Source organism: Tupaia chinensis, unplaced genomic scaffold, assembly GCF_000334495.1.
Source record: "Tupaia chinensis unplaced genomic scaffold, TupChi_1.0 Scaffold000232_1, whole genome shotgun sequence".
Classification (NCBI taxonomy): Eukaryota; Metazoa; Chordata; class Mammalia; order Scandentia; family Tupaiidae; genus Tupaia; species Tupaia belangeri.
The window spans coordinates 2,568,316-2,569,320 of NW_006159708.1; the positions used below are offsets into that span (position 1 = coordinate 2,568,316).

At 40.4% G+C, this 1,005-nt stretch overlaps 1 long non-coding RNA gene across 1 annotated transcript in view; it reads left to right on the forward strand.

Moving 5' to 3' along the window:
• Nucleotides 1-741, forward strand: part of LOC102477689 (uncharacterized) — a 29,705-nt gene extending 28,964 nt beyond the window's left edge. The window contains exon 3 of the long non-coding RNA XR_334532.1: nucleotides 472-741. This is a non-coding gene — a long non-coding RNA (uncharacterized LOC102477689). The remainder of the gene's footprint in view (nucleotides 1-471) is intronic.
• The last annotated feature ends 264 nt before the right edge of the window (nucleotides 742-1,005 follow it).

The following is a 1,005-nucleotide window of genomic DNA, read 5'->3' on the forward strand; positions in this document are numbered from 1 at the left end:
AAGCAAGCCACCAGGTCCGAGACTTGAACCGTGGTCGGCTATGTGGGAGTCCAGCGCTTTTAACCACCATGCCACTTGCCGGTCCCTATTATTATTATTTTAAAAATTGCTATAAGGGCACATGCACTCACCAGAGAGAATGAGAGAGAGAAAGCAAGCCGCCAGGTCTAGGACTTGAGCTGCGGTCACCCATGTAGGAGTCTAGCACCTAAACAACCACACTACCTGCCAACCTCTTCTCTTATCTATTATTTACCTGGATGAAAATGTTCACCTTTGTGTCCAGACAGAATCTGCCTCCTCCTCAGAATAACCAAAATAATAGTCGTTTTTCTCTTTAGATTACTAGTTCACTAAATTTAGAAAAAGACAACTTCATAGACATCTATTATAGCATTCATTTTCATTACAATTGTTAAATTATCAAGACAACGATTACTTTTAATTAATTATTTTTATTTGTTTAACTAGGACTATGTTGAACAGAAAAGTGCAAGCCTATCCGCATAAGGATATTCATGGGAACCTTGTCTGTAGTAGGTGTAGCCATAAACAGCTCAGCTACCCTACACAGTAGAATGGACAAATATTAAGCTGTGGTACAACACAAATACTATACAGCAATGAAAATGAGCAAACTGCATCTGTGTTCAACAATACGAACAACAAATAGAAGAAGCAAGACAAAGGAATACATTAAGTATGATTTCATCAGGACCAGCAGTTGGTGTAATGGCTATGTCTTTGGATTCCCATGTAGTCGACTGTGGTTCAAGACCCAGACCCGGTGGCTTAAACTCACGCCAGGTGCGTGTGCGTGTGTGCCCAAGATCCCGAGAGGAGAATGGAGGAGAAGAGATTGTGGTGTGGCCATCCCCCCTGGGGGAGTGATTTCTCGCTTTCTGTCTCTCTGTCTCTCTGTCTTCCTGGTGAACGTACACACCCTATAGCAAAAAAAAAAAAAAAAAAAACAAAAAAAAAAGAAAATTTCATTTATAAAATATT